General features: G+C 50.1%; 2 long non-coding RNA genes across 9 annotated transcripts in view; both read left to right on the forward strand.

The window, feature by feature from the left end:
* Positions 1 to 2,954, forward strand: part of LOC102552816 (uncharacterized) — a 30,238-nt gene extending 27,284 nt beyond the window's left edge. For all 8 annotated transcript variants that reach the window (XR_015634855.1, XR_015634857.1, XR_015634851.1 and 5 more), the window contains one exon: positions 1,306 to 2,954. This is a non-coding gene — a long non-coding RNA (uncharacterized LOC102552816). The remainder of the gene's footprint in view (positions 1 to 1,305) is intronic.
* Positions 2,955 to 15,370: 12,416 nt separating this feature from the next.
* On the forward strand, positions 15,371 to 19,493 carry LOC102552995 (uncharacterized). The gene is made up of 6 exons (XR_015634860.1): positions 15,371 to 16,471; positions 16,842 to 16,996; positions 17,662 to 17,738; positions 18,202 to 18,476; positions 18,646 to 18,724; positions 18,861 to 19,493. It is a non-coding gene; the product is annotated as an uncharacterized LOC102552995 (long non-coding RNA).
* The last annotated feature ends 462 nt before the right edge of the window (positions 19,494 to 19,955 follow it).

The following is a 19,955-nucleotide window of genomic DNA, read 5'->3' on the forward strand; positions in this document are numbered from 1 at the left end:
AGCCCTCGAGACACATACCAGATGCACAACACACATAACATATATAACACACGAGACACATTGCGCAGTACACATGCAAATCACATCATGCATAACTAGGTACCCAGCATACATGACATGCATGACATATGCAAAACATGCCACGTCTAGAAGACAATACACGTGATACAGCATGCATAACATATGCACTGCGCAAGACACATTAGGCACAACACACATGACATTGATATACAAGGCATATGCATAGCTTCTACAGCACAAAAACCACATAGGACATATATATTTATATGTATATTTGTGTGGAATATGACATATATGACATACAACACATAGCACACACACACACACACACACACACCAGACATAATAAACACACATATGACAGAAACACACACATGTACACACATTTCATTTATGTCCTTGGGTTTTTTATTGTTGTTGTTGTTTGTTTGTTTTGTTTTTTTGTTTTTTTGAGACAAAGTCAAAGTGGACGAGACTAGCTTCAAACTTTGCAGTCCTCCTGCCTCAGCCTCCTTTGCTGGAGTTACAGGTTGTACCACCATGTACCATGCTTACCTTACATCTTCCTCTTCCTCTTCCTCTTCCTCTTCCTCTCCCCCTCCCTCTTCCTCTCCTTGTCTCCCTCCCCCTCCCTTCCCTCTTTCTCCCCTAACCCAAGATCGCCCACAGCCCAGGCTCATCCCAAACTCACTGTAGCTGAGGATGACTTTGAACTCCTGATCCTCCTGCCTCCACATCCTGAGTCCTGAGATTGCAGGTGTGCGGTAGAGCTGAGCCTGGGTTCTGTGGTGCTGGGACTGGAATCCAGGGCTCTGGACACGATGGGCAAGCATTCTGCCCAAAGAGCCCTGATCCCTGTGCTACATTTCTTTCCTAATGGCAAAAGGTAGAGATGCTTCACGAAGGACTGGGAAAGAGAGCACCAGTGAAGAGAAGAGAGGTGAAACTCACTCAGCCCTTGTCTGGGGATGTTCTAGTTTTCCCCTCTGGTCCATGAATGAACTCATCATTAATCTCTTAAGACATCATCAGAGATCACTTCTAGTTCCCATCACCAGCATCCACAGTTAGTCACAGGTGGCAAACGCTTCCCCATCTTTGCAATATTGCCTTGTATTCTATGAAGATAATAGTAATACAGGCCCTCGGTGTTCAGAGGGCTCTGGGTTCGAATGTCAACCCAGTCCTCCATTAGTGGCTTCATTGGGCAGGTCATTAAATCTCTCAGGAGCCAGAGTTTCCTCGCCTGTAAAATGAGAATTTACATTTTTTTTCCGTCTTCAGGAAAAGGGTTGAAGAAGAGAGGAAATAAAACTCCACCCAGAGAAAAGTCCGGGAAACATTCCTGCCTGCAGCAAGACCTGAGTCCATCAGGGTCAGGCTCCTGCAGTACGGCCCGCCGGAGGGATCTGTAGCAAACTTATCTGACCCCCTCTTCCATCACATCCCACCCCACCGGCGAGCACAGCTCTGTCCCTGCCTCAGAACTTTGGGCTCCAACGCGTTTATCAGAGAGTTGGGTTTTCAAGCTCTGTCTCCCCACCGCCGCCGCCGCCGCCACCATGAACACCCGCCAGAGTTGGCAGTCTGTAATATGCAAAAATCCACCCAGAAATGGAAGAGGGGACATTTGCACAAGCTGGGTTGTGTCTACAGAATTAGAAGGCACAGTTGGACTAATTTTAGTGCCGAAAAATTGGAAACACTGGGAATAAGGCCCGGTGGGGAAATGTGGGTTCTTGAAGCCGCTCGGAGAAGAGCCAGTGGGGATTTAGGGGGTGGGTATCTGGAGCCCCTGACTTGGCTGGAAGCTCAGGGTTGCAGAAGGGTTAAATGTCCCATAGGCCCCAGGTTAGAGGCCTGGGGTGGTGGGCTCCCTTGTCCTGGCTTCCCAGATATATCTGCTTTCCTTTGTCCAGCCATAGATGATCCCGCAGACACCGGGCTCTCTGGCACTTGGTCCCTTGGGACCCGAGGGGCTCAGGCCTCTGTGATTGGCCTCACGTGGGTAGACAGCACACAAACTCACTTTGTATCAGGGGAGCCAAGCAGCCTCCCCCCCCCCCCCCCCCCCGGCTCCCTCTTTCCTTACAGCCAATCGAGCCGAGGGAGCCTGAGAATTTATGAGAGGAGAGCGAAGCACTTTGAAGAAAGGCGCCCTTGTCTCCAGCCTGGCCATGGCCCCCGCGGTGCGCGTGGGGAGGTGGGGAGGGGTGGGCACGCGAGAGGGGCCGGTGCCCCCGGGATGGGTGGCGAAAGAAAAGAATGCAAAAAGCCAGGGTCAAAAGTCTTTCTGGGAACAGAGAAGAAAGCTGAGAAGGGGGCTTGCTTCTCCACAGGTGTGCGGGTGAGCGAGCACAATGGGGGCCTCCCTTGGCCCGTCCCAGGTGTCGCAGAGGAGGCCCATCCTAGCCTCAGAATGGGAAGGTAGGTCCCCAGGCATCAAGCAAATAACATCAGTATCATTAAGACTGAGATGGCCGCGCTCCTTGGACGGTTTTGGCTCTGAGACTCAGTTTCCTCATCAGTGAAATTACTCGGTGTATTAACGCTCCTCTCGGGGCCTGTCGTCAAATAATTAAGTGCTCAATTAATACAGGCTTTTGGTGTGTGTGTGTGTGTGTGTGTGTGTGTGTGTGTGTGTGTGTGTGTCCGATGTATCTCACCACATCTGCCCCCCAGTCTCTCTCACTTCCCCCCAATGGACTGTCTTTCCAACAAGTTCCCCTCCCCCTTCTTGTTTCTTGGTCCATTTTTGTGCTCGTTTGTTGTGTTGGTTGACTGGTTAGTTGGTTGGCTTGATTTGGTTTGTCTTACTATGCAGAGCTGGCTGGCCCCGGACTTAGCATGTGGACCATGCTGGTCTTGAACTCACAAAAATCTGCCTGCCTCTGCCTCCCAGTGCTGGGATTAAAGGTGTGTACACTACCACACCAGCCGTGTTTTTGTTTTTTTTTTCTTTTTTTCTTACCCCAGTACACCTAATTAGGGTTGCTTCCTGAGCATGGTGAAGGGTTATTTACTGGAGTGTGGGCAACTTCCCATGGCTGCACCACAGAAGAGAGCAACTCCCTCTCTTCCAAGCAGCCATTAATCAACCGTCTCAGGGAAGGGTGGGTCCTACGAGCCCCGCCCCTCATCCTGGCTGTAACTTCAATACTCATCCTTGTGCAGGTCTTGTGCATTTAACCTCCGCCACTGCATGTATATGAGTACAATGGTCATGTCACATTCAGGATTTTTAATAATGTGTGTATGTGTGCGTGCCACACGTATGTGGGCATCCACAGAGGCCAGAAGAGGGCTAGCCTTTGCCCGGGGCTGATGATATGTTCGGCTCCAATTGAAACCCGTCACAAGGGTTAACTCCACAGACCAAGAGCACAGCCATCTCATACTGCAAGTTAGACCCACAGAGGCTTCAAACTCAGAGCTGCCCCCATCTGCAAGTCCCCAAAATAAGGAAAACGATGTGAATTCTGCTCATCTCCACTAGCGATGGCCAGTAGAATGAGGTCTGGTGACTTGCACCATCTCAACCCTCACTGCCAACAAGGAGGCCTGAGGACCTGGGATGTGCTTGGTATGAAAACAGAATTAAACTGGGCAACATATAGAACTTACATGATTTCAAAATAGATTTAAGCTGGGAAGCTGTGGCTCATGCCTTTAAGTCCTAACATTTGGGAACCTGAGGCAGGAGAATTGCCTGTAAGTTTTTATGCTAGCCTGGGCTACATAGTGAATTCCAGGTCAGCCTAAGCTACGGAGTGAGGCCTGCTTTAAACAAACACACAGACAGATTGGGGTGCCCTTGAGCTCAAGGCTCAGCTCTGACCCTTTTGAGCACTGTGGTCATGGGGAGGTGAATTCATTATGGTCCTCAGTTTTCCCATCTGTAAAATGGGAACCTATTGCCCACAGTGGCATGTTTGGGGAAATTTGCAGAGTAATGACACAACCAACCAGGCACACAGGTGGCACCTGCTGTTTCCAGCACCACACCCGCTCTTCCACAGTGCAAACTGAAGACCTCATGCGTGCTAGATGAGCAGTCTAGCAGCTGAGATACGCCCCAAATAGAGTCAAATCGGCACACACCAAGGGACACTGCACTGAACAACAAAGTCCCATGGAACCCAGAGTTGTGGTAGAGAAGTGGTGGAGATCAGGCTGTGGCCCTCGGGAGCACAGAGGGGGCAAACAGAGCCTCCCTGAGCTACGTCCAGGGAAGGGAAAGAGGTTAGGCTTCAAGGGAAAGTCGTTATCCCTGAGGACAGAAGAAAGGATGAGAGCAGAAGGGAGAAATCTAGATCCGTTTCTGCTGTCCTGGTGAATTGAACTCAGGACCCAACCATGCTAGGCAAGTCACTGCGCCAGATCCCCAGCCTCTGCCTTTAGTTTTTGTCTGTTTACTTTTTATTTGAGACAGGGTGTCAGTAAGTTGTCCAGCCTAGCTTTGAACCCACTACCCCAGGCAGTGTGACTAGCACTCTCCCTGCCTCTGTCTTTAGGCTAGCAGGATTATGAGACCCAGTTAGAGATTTAAAAATACATCCAAATACTTTGGATTTCACCCCAGCGCCTGTGCTGAGCCAATATTTCTGAGAATGAAACCTGTAATCAAGACTCGGGGGTTCCTCTGTGCTATATAATAACCACAGTTCACCCCAAAGGACCGAACAGGGCTGGCTTCAGGAATGTGCCTGATGCAGAATGCCTTCTGGCTGTGGACACCAGCCCATACCTGGCTTTTACCCCATCCCTTCTCCAGGGATGTGAAAGAAACTACATAGAAAACAAATGACAGACACCCCCACCCCCCAAGCCACTTGGAATGCTCAGTCAGGGCCACGTGGAGCCGGATGTCCGATCACCGAGAACTGGCTCTCTGCAGACAAAGGCAGACGGAGGGTAATAAGGATGACAGGTCATAATGAGAAACAGTTACTACTTATTAAGACACTCGCTTCACGCCAGCCCTGATGTTAAGTGCTTTTGCGTATTGATCGGGCCCCCACAGCCCAACCATCCATTCTCTGCCCGGCAGCCAGAGTGGCCTTTTTTGAAGACATAAAACTCAAAATCAGATCATGCTGTCTCACGGCTGACCCCCATCCCCCAACCCCGGCAAATGGCTTCACACTGAATTTAGCATGAAATCAGAGTTCCTGGCCAGGGCTTGCAAGGCCCAGTCATTCCCCTTGTCCCCCTCTCTCCCTTCCCCCTCCCCTTCCTCCCATCCCTAAGCACTGAGTTGAAGGATCGGATGCCCCCCACCCCCGTTGCCCCTTTACCTGCCCCAGGACCTTTGCATGTTCTACCCCCAATCTTCCTGCCTCCATTTTTTACGCCCTGAGATGGTAGATGTGGGGCGCTACACAGTGTATAATGTGACGCTGAGATCAAGCCCAGGGTCGATGTATGCTGGACAAGAACTCTATCATCTGGGTTGCCTCCCCAGCCCCCAGCTCAGTGGCCTTTCCGCAAAGATTGGTTGCCTGATGGAGGAATTCCAGTGCCCCAGACATAGCAGAAGGATTCTGTGTGTCTCTGCTCCTTGTTAGCCAGCTCTCACGAGGCCGTGCAGCCACCTGTCGGTGCGTCCTGCAGGGCTTGGCAGGATGGCTCAGTGGTAAGGCTGGTGTCCCGACTTCTATCCCTATTAGGATCCCTATGGCAGGAAGAGATAGCAGCCGCCATAAATCTCTATAGGTGTCCTGTGCCACGCGGGAGCATGAGCACACACGGGATAAGTAACAGCGAATCTTCTCTTGTGGTTTTCCATGTTTGCCTTTGCCTTCCTGATCTCCGTTCACCAGACTGACTAACGTCAGGAGGCCGGGCCCTTCCTCACCTCTCTGCATTTCTGTTTGGTTGGTTGAAGACAGGGTCTTCTGGTGAAGCCCTGGCTGTCCTGAAACTCCAAGTGTAAACCAGGCTGGCCTTGATCTCACAGAGATTCGCCTGCTTCTGCCTCCCTGCTCTGAGATTTAAGGCACCAGCCACTCGGCCCAGCCCTCCCTGCTTTTCATTTTATCCTCTCTCCCTCACTCCCCACATGGGGTTGGGGATGTGGTCCCTTCAGTAGAGTGCTTGCCTAGGATGCGGGGGGGCCCTAGGTTCAGTCCTCAACACCAGATAAACTAGGCAATATGGAGCACACTTGAAATCTTAGCACTCTGGAAGTGGGGGTAGGAGGATCAGAAGTTCAGGGTCATCCTCGGCTACATAGTAAGTTTGAGGCTAGCCTGGGCTATAAGAAACCCCATTTATTATTTTTTAAAGATATATTTATTTAATGTATGTGAGTACACTGTTGCTCTCTTCAGACACACCAGAAGAGGGACTCAGATCCCATTACAGATGGTTGTGAGCCACCATGTGATTGCTGGGATTTGAACTCAGGACCTCTGGAAGAGCAGTCAGTACTCTTAACCACTGAGCCATCTCTCCAGCCCCAAGAAACCCTATTTTAAAACAACAAAACAAAACACTGTATAGAAAGACTAGGAACTACAGAAAACTCAAAAGATACTGGAGAAAGCCCCACCCACCATGACTCTGTTCCCCGGAGGCAGCTTGGTTAATGGGCATTGTGGCTTCCACACTGCTAATCCGTGTTACTGTGGTCGTTGAAACAGTTTTGCAGTGGTCTTTGTGTATAATTAACTTCTTTGTATCCCCCCAACATTGTGGAAATGTGTACTCATATGCAAGCATCAAGCTCTGCCCATAGGCAGAGAAGCAAGAGGCTTGCGCACCTAGAACTGGAGTTAGCATCACCATAGAAACACTGGGTGTGTCCATGTGGACGTTTCCAAAGAAGGTTTAACAAAGCAGAGAGGACCCACTCTGAATGTGGACCGTACCTTCCCACAGACTGGAATCCTGCACAGAACTAAAAGGAGAAAAGTTGAGCTGAACACCCACATTCGTCTCTGATGCCTGGACTGGGGATGCCACGTGATGCCACGTGACCTGCTGCCTCATGCCATGCCTCTCGCCCCGCCCCCGACGATGGACTGTATCCCCTCAAACCGTGAACCAGAACAGGCTCTCCCTTCTTTCAGTCGCTCAGTGAGAAAAGGAGCAAATCCAGACTGGGTTCACTCCATCCAGCTTTCCCATGCGGGTCTTTTCTCCTTTTGGGAGTCATGGTCAGTAAGGTCGGTGAGGCCGAAGCCAGAGGGCAATGCAAGGAGGCACCCTCCTCAGGTTTCAACAGGATGACGTTCCGGGGTGGGTGGGTGAGGGGCAACTGTTTTCCTCACAAACGCCAAAGGACCCACCTGTGCTTCATCACAGTAATTACTGCTGTTATTCCACCATTTCCTGAGAGTTCACAGCAGAGTCAGGCGTCACCGATGACGAAACATGCTCTGGAGAGGATATCGCTGGTGGATGCTGTTTCCGAGTGTCCCAGAGTGGCTTCCACAAACCTAGACAAGGCAGGATGTGCTGCCATCTATCCCCTCTTGGATCGTCTGTAGCACACGACTGAATGTGGAAATTGTGGACACCCTAATGAAAACCAGAAACTTTACCCAGATGCGGCCACCCTAAGCAAGCTTTTAAGGTCGTGTTCGCTCTCGGCAAAATTTCTTTGGTTCCCTAGCCACCTGGGTCTTCTTAGCCACTGACAGTTCCCATGCCACCGCTGAGGCCTGGCCGGAAGACAGCCTAGAATGGAGATCAGAAATCCAGGGCTTGCGCTAAAGAATGTGGCGAACTTGGATAAGTAGGGTTTTTTGTTTTTTGTTTTTTGTTTTTTTTCCGGAGCTGGGGACTGAACCCAGGGCCTTGCGCTTGCTAGGCAAGCGCTCTACCACTGAGCTGAATCCCCACCCCACCCCCTTTTTTTTCTTTTTTCATTCTAGCACTCATGATGTTCTGGGTTCCATTCCCAGAATGTCATAAACCAGACACAATGGTACACACGTGCCATCCCCACACTTGGGAGGTAGACGACGAAGGAGATCAGAAGTTCAAAGCCGTTCTGGGCTAAATATCAAATTCAAGGCCAGTGTGGGATATATGGGATCCTCTTTAGGAAAAAAAATGGGAAGGAAGGAAATAAAACCCAGGGCTTAATTACTGCCCTTGGACCAGCTACTTCTCATCTTCCTTGTTTCTCAGACTGGAGAGATGCGACAGGAGGGTGTAAAGTGGACTCAGGGGTGTTATAAAGTCGTTTTGCGTTGGATTCTTACTACCCGTGAGTGTTGCAGAGAAGGTCGGCACAGCTCCGGACCTCACAAGGCTGGCTCTCCCTCCAAGGTGACGCGCATAAATGGAATCGGTGAGCCTGCGGCTCGGGAACGGATCCTGAGGATTGGACATTCTGACTACAGCCTATTCCAGCAACTTCTTCCAGAACAGCGAGGCGGTTCAACACTCTCCTAGTTCACGTGATTCAAGACCCCTGGCTCCGGCTCCGCTCTAGAAATGTTTTCGATTGGTCAGTCCCAGCTCCTCACCAGGAGGTGAATCTGCAGAGGACACGTGGCCCGTTTTGACCAACAAGATAGGTGGATTCTGGTGAGCCGGGAAAACAGCGGCTGGTAGCCACCTAGCCCTACCTCCATCTTGCTGACTGAGGTGAAGCCAATGTGGGCAACCAAGTTCAGGAGAGGCGAGGGGCGTGGCTAATAGCAGTGACAGCACCAGATCCAGCTAGGAGTACCAAAACAGTGGGCTAGAGAATAGATGGCTTGTAAAACTGAAAATATTTACTCTCTAGCCCTTAATCTGAGAAGATGCCCACCTGCCCTTCCTTCCTCTCTTTCTCTCTTTCTTTCTTATTCTAATTGGGACTCTCAGTGAGCCTGAGGCTAGACTGGCACCAGGGACAAGTCCCTGGCATCCTCCTATCTCCCCTTCTTCACTCTGGGATCACACATGCGTGCCACTATGCCCAGGTTATTCCAGGGGCTAGGGATCTGAACTTGGGTCCTCAGGCACGTGCAGCTAATACTTTTCCCACTGAGCCATCTTGCGGGCCCCTCCACTTAGCTTGCTGCACTGTTTTTCTTCTTATTGGTCTGGTCCTGGAGGTCGGACCCAGGGCCTCATGCATGGCCTCTGAGTACCTACCTCCTTCCCACTTTTTACTTTGAGACACAGTCTCGCCAAGTTACACGGGCCTTCTTGAACTCGTGCACGATCATCAGCCTCCTGGGGCTGGGATGAGCTGCTCCTGTCTCCAGGTCTAACGGGGTGTACCTACATCATGCTCTTCTTCATTCATTCAGGGGCCCAGAGAGGGTAAGTAACTTCTTCAGTGTCACTCAGCTAGTAGGAATTAGTTGAGATTCGGTCTCCATAACTAATATGACTGCTTTGGGACAGACAGATCCTCCGTTCTCAATGCCATTGTTGAGCCCTGGGGTCAAGCAGCCCTATACTTGACTTACTTGTAGGCATGCAAACTTAAGATGCATTCAGCATTGATCATTATCGAAGCTACCTGGGTCCTGCACTTCTGTCTGTCTGTCTGTCTTATCAGTGTTCTAGCTGATGGCAGGAGAAGGCATTGTTAATGGGGTTATTGCAGAGGGTGGCAGATGCATGGGACGGTTGGGTTCAGTTTCCTGAACCACAGGAAGCAAAGAGCAGTTGCACGCAGTGAGCTGCAGCAGGTCTGCCTCTGCTGCCTTGGATAACAAAACTGTCCCTTCTCCAGATGCTTCAAGGCTCTGCCAGGTCTTCGGTTTCTAAAAGGTTAGGAAGGAGGCAGGGCTTCCCAAAGGCTGACTCTGATGGGCCAGAGAGCATTCAAGTCATATAAAAACAAACAAGCAAACAAAGGTTGCACCCACCTTAGTCCCAGCGCTCAGGAGGCAGAGGCAGGTGGATCTCTGAGTTTGAGGCCAGTCTGCTCTGCAGAGCGAGTTCCAGGACAGCCAGGGCTACACTGGGAAACCCTGTCTTGAGAAAACCAAAAACGAAAGATTAGGAAGGAAATCCTATTTTCCTGTCACTGCTACCCTTGGCCATCAGCAATCTTGGCCTGACAAGGAATTAGACCCACTAATGACATACCTCAAGTTGGGCTCCGTCTGGTTGTAACAAGTGCTTGTGGTAACAGCCCGTCTTGGGAACTCTGGGCCAGCACATCGGTCTCTTGGCCACGGCCCATGTGGAAAATCAATTTCCCCTAAATGTTTGAAGAATGACAGAGGAGAGGCTGATGTCTTTTCCCTCTGCTGGAGTCCATGTGGAGACAGGGAACTTATAAGATGAATGAAAGAAACTAAGCAAAGGCCCAGTGTACAATTTCTTAATTCTAGCACCCTCTCCTCTCTCTCTCTCTCTCTCTCTCTCTCTCTCTCTCTCTCTCTCTCTCGTCCTAACGCCAGAGACAATATACATTTATACATTTGCGTCCCATAGTGATGTGCTGTGAAAACGTCCCAGAACAGAAAACATTTGATTTGAACCCAGCAATTCCACTTCTCGGAATCTCCCACAGAAAACTCCCAGGAGGACTGGAGAGTATGCGAACAGTGTTTCCTCAGAGACCTGTGTGGGAAGCTGAGAAGTTGAAGGCCGGATGGAGATCTGACATGAAGGGGCTGGGCAAGCAAGCGACAATCTGCTCATTAAAAAAGATGCTCTTCTGGGGTTGGGGATTTAGCTCAGTGGTAGAGCACTTGCCTAGGAAGCTCAAGGCCCTGGGTTCGGTCCCCAGCTCTGAAAAAAAGAACCAAAAAAAAAAAAAAATGCTCTTCATTGAAGGCAGTGGGATGGAAAGGTCGTCCTGATACAGCAATGGGCCAGGCTGGCTGGCCAGTGACCCGGGGATCTGCTGTCTCTGATCCCCAGAAGCTGGGGTTACAGACGATGCCACACTTTTTATGGTGATGAACTCAGACCCTTGTGTGCACAAGACAAGCACGTTACCAACTGAGCCATCTCCTAGGGTCTGTGGCGCCATTTTTTTTTTTTTATTTTAAAAATTATTGTTGTGCTGTTATTATTATTACTTGTGTGTATGGGTGAAGGGGTGTGTGTGTGTGTGTGTGTGCGCGCGCGCGCGCGCACGCCATGGCATATATATGGAGATGAGAGGATAATTCATCGTCGTTTTTCAGGGTTGATTGCCTCCTTCCACCATGATTTCCAGGGACTGCACTCTGGTTATCCGGCTTGTGACACAAGTGTTTTTATCCACTGATCCACACTGACTGAACCCATGTCGTCATTTCTGAGGCTGTCTGGGATGAACCTCCTTTCCACACAGGCCAATAAATCAGTCTAGTCACCGATGTGAACAGGCTACACAGCCCAGACATCTCCTTCTAGGTGAGGGTCATGCTCTCCTCCCCCCTCCCCCCTCCCCCTTCCCCTCCCTCCCATATTTAACCATTTGCTAATATGTCCATCACACCAAAGGCTCATGATGTAGCTCTGGGTTGATCTGGAAGCTGCTTTGTAGACCAGGGCTAGCGTCAGAGAGATTCCACCCACCTCTGCCTCCTGAGTGCTGGGATTAAAGCCGTGTGCCACCCTTGCCTGGACTTCATTACTTTCTATAGCTGAAAAAATATTCCATTGTAAGGATGTGCCATAGTTTGGACATAGTTTGGACTGGTTGCCATTAGTTGGACAGAGAATGATGTCACCCTTTCAGATATGATGAATAAGATGGCTTTGCATTCCATACTCTCCCTCCCCAAGTCTTCGGGGTAGATTAATATGTAAGAGTAAAAGATTGTGGCTATACAGTAATTATGGGGTTAGTCTGTTGGTAATTGCTTTGAGGTAGGGTCTTACACTATAGCACAGAAGTAGTCCCAAACTCATATAACCCAGGCTGGCCTTGAGCTTGAAACCCTCCTGCTTCTGCCTCCCCAGGGCTAGGATAGCAGGTTCCACCCCACTCAGCTAAGATTTGCTGTTTTAAATCCCAGAAGGCTGGGCTTCCAGCTCTTCTTTGAGAAAAACCCTCCTAGGCTGCTGTCTAGCCCCTTAAATGGAAGCTGTTCACAAACAGATCGGGATTAGTGTGCTGTTTTCTTATCTGTGCTTTTAAAAGAAATCATCTGTTGAGATTCACTCTTTTAGAATATTTCAAACATTCCTAAGGCCCGAGCATTTGAAACATATTAATTAAGTGATTAATGCTGACTTCTCATGTAGGTCTCTCCTTTCTGCGCTTGTGGGAGTTTCCCAGTTCTGACTAATCCCAGCACAATAGGAGCTAATCCTGATGGGTCAAGTACAGACCCAGGCGCTTCATTCTGCAGTGGGATTTGGCTGAGCCATACACTGTGAGGACTAGTGTATCTTAGCACGGGCTTAACTCATTACCAGTAGACTTAGTGGCTAAATTGTTTGGGAGTCTGGAAAACCTGAGTTGAAGTTTCAACTCTGCAGTTAGTTAGTTAACTAACTAAAACTAACTTGTAACTTGCCTTGGAAAAGCTACCCAGCCCTTCTGAGTTTCCTCCTGTATAATTTAGAACTGGTTATAGCATACACTTCATAGGACATCCGTGTGTCTGTCAGTCCATCCACCAGTCCATGCATCCATCAGTTCATCCGTCAGTCAGTCTGCCCATCCATCCATCCATCCATCCATCCATCCATCCATCCATCCATCCATCCATCATTCCATCTGCCTATCTATCCATCCATCCTTGCATTCATCCATCTATCTACGCATCTGTGATGGTTTGAATATGCTTGGCTCAGGGAGTGGCACTATCAGGAGGTGTGGCCTTGTTGGGGTAGGTATGGCCTTGTTAGAGGAAGTGTGTCACTGTGGGCATGGACTTTAAGACCCTTCTCCTAGCTCCCTGGAAGCCAGTATTCTGCTAGCCGCCTTCAGATGAAGATGTAGAACTCTCACCTCCTCCTGCACCATGCCTGCCTGGATGCTGCCATGTTCCTGTCTTGATGATAATGGATTGAACCTCTGAACCTGTAAGCCAGCCCCAATTAAATGTTTCTTGTCCCTTATAAGAGTTGCCTTGGTCATGGTGTCTGTTTACAGAAGTAAAAACGTAACTAAGACAGCATCCATCCATCCATCCACTTATCTATTAACCCATCCACCCATCCATCCATTTACACATGTATACATCCATCTACCCCACCCATCCATCCACCCACCCATCTATCCATCTATCATCCATCCATCATCTATCCACTCATCTGCCTATCCATACATCCATACATCCATACATACAATAAGCTGTATTTTGTTTGTCATGGTACCTTCTGTTTTCAGATATAAGACCAGAAGTCCTTTCTTTTTCAGGTAAGATGAGCGATACACCCAACTAATAATTCTAATAATTAAAGGAATAGTTGGGTGCTAATTTGTTATTGTTGGTTTGGTTGTCTTGTTTCATTTCCTTTTTTTTTTCCCCTGATGCTGGAGACTGAACCCAGGGCCTTGTGCTTACTAGGCAAGCGCTCTACCACTGAGCTAAATTCCCAACCCCGTTTCATTTCCTTTCGTTTGAACGGGGTCTCATCCTGTAGCTTTGGATGACTTAGAACTTGAGGTAGATACAGGCTGGCCACAAACTCCCAGGGATCTGCCCGCCTCTGCCTCCTGAGTGCTGAGATTGTACAAGCTAGAGTCCCTAACTCCTGGATAACACAGGTCTTCTAAGAAAAATGTACTGGGAGTGCCAAAAGAAGGCTTGAATTTTAAAGTGCGACAGCTCGATCCAGAAAGTGAATTTAAATAGCCTTGAAAGGAAGGAGGGACGCACCACTGTAAATCAAGGGAGAGAGGAGGAATTGCAAAGGTCCTGAGGCAGGAACGCTGCAGGTTCTGAGGAAAACAAGGAGTACGAAGGGCCTGGACCGTGACGCGAGTGGGAAAAAATTGGATTTCAGCAATATGGGAAACCCGCGGAGGTTTGTGTCCTCTCTGACTTTCACATCAAAGGCACCATTCAGTCTGCTGAGTTGAAAATAGACCTAGACAGGGAAAGCTTCTGCTGTGCGGCAGGAAGGGACCACATTAATGCAGGAGAGGGAAGACCGAGGTGGGAGGGTTCTGGCTCCCGGAAGTAGCACGGAGGTGATGGGTAGTCCCCCAATTCTGAATGTCCCAGGGGGAAGTTCAGTGAGGTACCTCAGGTGACATTGTCAGCACAGAGCCTGAATCTGAGAACACGAAATAATAGCCGCGGTGATTATGATTATCTCCAAACCAGCTAGAACCAGTTCCCCAGCAGGGGCCGATCAGAACGGAAAAGGAAAGGAACAGGGTGAAGCTGTGAAGGTTCCCGCGGGGTTTGCGCAGTTGGAAAAAGGGGCTCTGATGGGACTGAGGAAGACTCCCAGCCAGAACCCTGGGAATGCAAAACAGGAAAGCCACCCCACTTAGCCCCAGACGTCAAGGCCAGGCCTTCCAGGTCCCTGCAAACACTGCTTTCTTATGTGTCTAGAAAGCAAAATCTACCAGGATAACCCTTTCCCTCTCCTCTTCCTTCTCCCCTCTCCTCCTCTCCCCTATCCCCTCTCCCCTCTCCTCCTCTCACCTCTTTCCCTCTCCCCTCCTCTCCCCTCCCCCCTCTCCCCTCTCTCCCTTTTCCTCTCTCCCTCTGTCCCTTTTCTCCCCCTCTCCCCTTTTTCCCCCTATCCCCCTCTCCCCTTCCCCCTCTCCCCTTCCCCCTCCCCCTTTCCTCTCATCCCCCTCCCCCTCCTTCCTCTCTCTCTCTCTCTCTCTCTCTCTCTCTCTCTCTCTCTCTCTCTCTCTCTCTCTCTCTCTCTCGGCAATCCAGGTGCCCATGGCCAGGTATGCGTACTCTGTTTTTTCTCTGTTTTTTGAAGGAGGAAGTAGCTTTTCAGGTGTGATGCCCCCTCTCTCGTGTAACTAGTGAACGACAGCAACAACAAATCAGGGGAGGAAACCCGACCCGGAAAACAGTCAGAAAACTATCTAATACAGACTGTAGATCTCATAAGTCAGAAAGACTCTCATTGTGGACAACTCCTTCGGGCCCTGACTTCTCTTAGTGATAGGCAGAAAAAAATGTAAAAAAAAAAAAACCAAACCAAAAAACAAAACCAACGAGGTCAAACCCCTGGAATCTGGGCATGTGACCTCAATACGTTTTGGGTTTTTTTTTGTTTTTTTGTTTTTTTCCAGAGCTGGGGACCGAACCCAGGGCCTTGCGCTTCCTAGGCAAGTGCTCTACCACTGAGCTAAATCCCCAACCCCCATGTGACTTTTTTTTTCCAGTTGTTTTTTTTTAATTTATTTTGTGTTCATGTGTGTATGTGAGTGGGCATTGCACAAGCTGTGATGCACATGTGGAGGTCAGAGGTCAACCTCTGTGGGGGGTTAAGTGGGTGGGGTCGGTCAGTTCTCTCCCTCCACCCCGGAGGTTCCAGGCATCAAACTCAGGTCACCAGGCTTGTCCGCAAGCAGTTTTATCTGCTGAGCTACGTCCGGCTCTGAAACATTAGAAGAGTTTAATCGGGAAAGGGGGCCTTGCAGGCATAATTGTTAAAGATCTTGGGATAAAGATCATTGATTAGTGTGGCTTCTTAATCCAATGACCCCTGTCCTTGTCAGAGATCTGAAGGACGAGAGAGGTACAAGAGGAGAAGGTTAGACCCCTGCAGCCACCAGGGAGGACAGAACCCACTGGAGTAAGGCAGAGAGGCGTTCCGGGAGCCTTTGGGAGGATTGAATCCGTAGACGAATCAATGATGCTCTTCTTATCTCGAGCTCCTTGCGGGTGCTGGCTATGTCTGCTTGCTGACACCTTCATTGCAGTCTTCCACCCTCCAACACAGTAGCAAGATACCGTGTGGCGTTGCAAGGTGTCCTACCGGCAGTGAGGCAGTGATTCGTTTGCAAGCAGCCCAGGAGGCTAATTCACCCTTGACCTACCCACGCGGGAATGTAACAACCTGCAGCTGAGCCACGGGAGTTCTGAGGAGAGGGAAGGTTCTTTAACATTTGCCCTTGGGGCTGTTTGGGTTAGACACCATTAAGGCCTTCTGCTCGGAGCTGGGAGAGCTGAGATAAGTAGTTCTATCTCTCTGAGCCTTGGCTCCTCCATGTGCAAGAGCAGAGACCGCCCACCACCTCCCATGCCCCGCCTACCTCCCCCACCTCCACCCCCATCCCACAAGGGAGATAGCGGGATGCTCCGAGACCATCTGCCATCCCAGGAATGCAGAGTTAAGCTTAAGATTCAGTCCAGTCCCTTCCTGCCTTCCTATCACAGCAAGCTGCTGCGTGTGGTTGGGGCCGTTTATGGGGATCTGAGAAGCTAAATGGCCAGCGGTCTGTTGAACTGTGGCTGTGTCTTTTTTAGCACTGGGCTTTTTTGGATAAAGCAAAGGCCCAGAGGGTGACTAGATGGCTCCGTGGATAAAGCACTTGCTCCACAAGCAAAAGGACCCGAGTTCAATTCCCAGCATCCATGAAGAGAAAGTTGGGCGTTGCTGAAATCCCAGCACTGAGAAGGTGAGGCAGAATGACCCCTGGGAAGTGTAATCAGGGGTTCCGGGTTCGGGGAGAGAAGCAGTCTTCAAAGCTAAGGCAAAGCTGAGTGCTAGTGAGTGCCTCTGATCCCAGATTTTGCACTCAGGAGGCAAAGAGAAGCCGGTGGATCCAGGCCAGCCTGATCTACATAGTGAGACCCCAAGTAACCTCGTTGCTACACAGAGCTAATACATATCTACATAGTATTGGCCTGTGTTATACACACACACACACACACACACACACACACACGCTAGTGCACACTCGTGCAAACACGTACATACCTATGCAGCATACACAAATAACAATAGGTAAAGCAAAGGCCTGACTCTCTCTCTCTCTCTCTCCTTAGGCGCCTACAGGAACGACCACCTGCTCTGCAAATCTGCCTCGTTGTTCCTCGAGAGGCTGTTGGCGACAGAAAGCCTGAAGAATCAGCCTGGGGCTCCCAAGCGTGGTGCTTGGCCTGGATGAAAGTGCCTAGAAGTGCTGACTCTCAAGCCAGCAGTAAGGACCTTGTGGTCGTTCCTTCTTCCTGTGTGTCTTTGCTCAGAACACTGCCTCGATGACCTTCCTACTAACCACCGTCCCCTCTCCCCCAGAAAGGGCACATCCCTTCCACTCAGTTAAAAGGATTTTTTTCCCCCAAAGAGCCCAGGTCATATTTCAAACCGCCTCGCCAAACTGCTCTGTCCCAGGAGCCAGTGAAAGGGGGGCCTTGAACACCGTATTTATTTTGACTGGTTAAACAGGCTACGGCTGTAAAGGAAACAGCTCTCAGAAACGAGACCGCCTGGCCGACTCGGGGGCTCACTCTTTCTACCCACACACACATACTGTTTAAAGCATTCCAGAAACCCTGCCAACTTTCCTGGCACAGCTCGTATTTCTTTACATGCACGTTGCATTCCGTCTGGTTAATGTGCACTGTGCGCCATTCTTGGATCCTGGCGAGGCCTAGCAAGGTGGCATGGTGTGCTCAGGCTTGCTCTATGCAAAGCAGGGTATCAGGAGGGGCGGAGCTTCGGAGGGACGGAGGCGTGGCGGGGGCGGGGCTCTACCTCCCTTAGACCCAGGGGTGCCTGGAGTCCCAAAGTACCCAGCTCTCTCCAGATGTGACTGAAGCACTTCCTTTGTTTTTCTCTTTCGTTGGTGTTGGGGATCAAAACCAGGACTCTGCACACTATAGGCTACACTGCACTATACACCGAGCCCCGCACCCAGCCCTTCGGCTTCAGCAAAATCACAAGTGAGTCGTCCTTGCCCGCCCAGAGAGTTTGGGGAATTACAGCTGCTCTGCCGCTTCTGGTACACGGCCAGGAAAAAACACAAGGAAGTGTGTGAGGCTAACATTAGGAAGCCGCGGTACTGTTTTCGAATGTGAGTTGGGTCCAGAGCCATCCCAAAGTCCGGGATGCCAACACCTAGGTCTGATGGTTTCTGACACCTAGAGAAAGGCCCGTCTCCATGTCCTTCTCCAGAGCCACTGAGGATGTGCTGTGATTTGGATCCAACATAATAATGCATGTGGAAGCCAGGAAAGCCAGGTTTTAGGCAGTCTCAGAACATCTGGTGAATTCAGCTTGGGAAAAAAAAAAAAAAAACGGGCAAAGGGAGAGAGGACAGAGCCCTCTGGAAGCAGTTGCCAGGTACTGGGTATCCAAAAACATTGTACGGGTTGACCCAAGTGTTCTCGCTTCCCTCCTCCCTAGTTAGTGGAATGGAACCCATGAGATTGGCGATGTTAGAAATTCAGAGGAGAAAAATGGCTCTTGGCACCATTGGCAAACACATGGAGGTCTATGCCTGGACGACGAGGGGAACGCACGTCTCTCGGAGTTCCCGCCTGCGGTGCGAATAGAATGTTCCCGTTCAGAAGTGGAACTACTCACCTGGATCCGACGCGGGTGACATGGCACCCGGAGGCTTTAAAAAAAAAAAATCTTGGTCCCTAATGAGAAACAGCCGCGTGCGGAATAAAATTAGTGTGCGTTGTGTAATCCCAGCTGGCCAGTTGCAAGAACGGGGAGGAGGCAGGCGCTGAGGGAACAGGCCCTGGAGCCCATCCTGACCCTCTGGGTTGGAATTTCTGAGTCTCTTCTTTGCCTTGAGTCAAAATAGGAAACCGAACCCTGACCGCGTGCTTCTTTTTATAGAATCGAACTTTCTTGCCAGCTTCCTTCGGAGCGCAAGATCGTCCCTCTTGGTCTCTAAACAATACGCCAATCATCAGATGTGAGTGAGGAGAGGGGAGGAGGGAGTTAGTGTTCTGGGAGCACCAGACATAACCCAGGCCCAGGGCCCAAGACAAACACCGAGCCCCGAGTTTGGCTTCCGTACCAGACCTGGTAAATACAACATGTTTTTACAGGTTGGGAAATCGTCTCTGAATTTTCTCTCTTTCTCCCACTTCTTCTGACTTGGATCTCGGCGTTCCGTCAGCGTTCTGCCTCGGTATTGGCCAAGTTCACGTTTGCCAGTTGCCGAGTGGATAATAGATGGTTTGTAAGATTCGTAATCTGTTGGGGAGACGGAGACACGAACAATCGGGCAGTCTTTGCCTGTGTGATAAAAATGATGCTCATGAGTCTCTGCTTGACCCCGGAGGCCAGACTCGTGCTGAAGGACAATGGGAACCAAGTGACTTAATGCCCAGTCAGTCATTGCTTGAGCCTCTCTGAGCAGACAGCCCACAGGACCCCCTGGTAATCAGTTCAGAGTTAATTCTTGCTTGTGGGGAAGACTGGAGTCTGCTGGCCCAAAGGAGACCAAAACCAGGGTGTGAAGTCACTGGTTTAAAATAAAAGGGGGAAAAAAAAGAATTCTCATTAAAAGTGGATTTTTGTTGTTAGTGTTTTGAGGCCAGGAACAGTGAAGCTTGGAGGAGTCGCTGGAAGCTTTTCCAACTTTAGGTTCACAGTTCACTCTGGCTCCTCGTAATTGGGTCTCCACGTTGCCAGGACTTGTCGCACACTACAAAATTTGTACAAAAATATATCGACACAAATGACTCTGTGTAGCCTAAAGTTAAAGGGGGTGGGGGTGTGGTTTTGGACTATCCCCACTGGCTTGGCTCCCTAGGGCCACCTGGGACAATTGCCCTTCCCGGAGCTGTGACCTCGTCAGACCAGTTTGCTGACCTGCTTGGATTGTGGAGTTAAATTGATAAGGAAGCCACCTTGCCTTCTCTACCTGCTTCCAGGTGGCCTCCCCTACCTGCTTACCTCAAATGGGGGCTAAAGGGTCAGCTACAGCAGGAACCTTCCAGCTGGCAACACAGCCCCATCCTGGGGGTGAGGGTGGGGAGCTTCTCACCTCCAGTTATTTCTTGCTCACAGGGGGGACTTACAGAACTTGTAGAAGAGGTTCCCTCCTGCCAGAGAGAGAGAGAGAGAGAGAGAGAGAGAGAGAGAGAGAGAATGTATGTGTGTGATCATTGTATATGTTTCCATGTGTATGTGTCTAT

This window comes from Rattus norvegicus, chromosome 12, assembly GCF_021556685.1.
Source record: "Rattus norvegicus strain SHRSP/BbbUtx chromosome 12, alternate assembly SHRSP_T2T, whole genome shotgun sequence".
Classification (NCBI taxonomy): domain Eukaryota; kingdom Metazoa; phylum Chordata; class Mammalia; order Rodentia; family Muridae; genus Rattus; species Rattus norvegicus.